This window comes from Pteropus alecto, unplaced genomic scaffold (assembly GCF_000325575.1).
Source record: "Pteropus alecto unplaced genomic scaffold, ASM32557v1 scaffold8952, whole genome shotgun sequence".
Lineage (NCBI taxonomy): Eukaryota > Metazoa > Chordata > Mammalia > Chiroptera > Pteropodidae > Pteropus > Pteropus alecto.
The window spans coordinates 13-633 of record NW_006433230.1 but is presented as its reverse complement, the minus strand read 5'-3'; the positions used below and the strand labels follow the sequence as shown (position 1 = coordinate 633).

Genomic DNA, 621 nt, shown 5'->3' with positions numbered 1-621 from the left:
CCGCACTGAGAACTGGGAAGCCTGTACTTTTATCCCGTTGTAGGATCGCAATCAGACAATAATTGCAATAAGCCAACACAATTCTGATATCATAAAAAAGAAGTTAGATTTTCCTACTCATTGTTCTATTTGCTGGAATATTTCTTTAAACGTGGTACAATGGATTTCTTTAGTTTCTTCTCATTAATTTCCCTCAAGAACAGAGTTGAGTACTCACTCCGGCAGCACATATACTAAATTTGGAATGATATACAGAAAAGTAGCATGGCTGCTTGCAAGGATGACACGCAAATTCATGAAGCGTTCCATGTTTTTATGGTGCATATATGCAATGGAATAGTACTCAGCCATGAAAACAATTACATCTTAACCATTCTCAACAACATGGATGGACCTAGAGGTTATTATGCTGAATGAAATAAGTCAGACAGAGAACGATAAGCACCATATGACTTCACTTATATGTGGAATCTAAGGAACAAAATGAACAAAGGAATCAGAAATATACTCACAAATATAGAGGACAATCTGGTGAAGGCCAGAGGGATGGGAGTTTGTGGGGCCGAAGGGTTAAAGAAGTGCAATCAATAGTTCATACATGGTCACAGAAATGGGGAACAC

The 621-nt window shown here is 38.0% G+C and overlaps 1 non-coding gene across 1 annotated transcript; it reads left to right on the top strand.

The window, feature by feature from the left end:
* Nucleotides 1-209: 209 nt before the first annotated feature.
* LOC112476787 lies at nucleotides 210-315 on the top strand. The gene has a single exon (XR_003045202.1). It is a non-coding gene; the product is annotated as a U6 spliceosomal RNA (small nuclear RNA).
* Nucleotides 316-621: the final 306 nt, after the last annotated feature.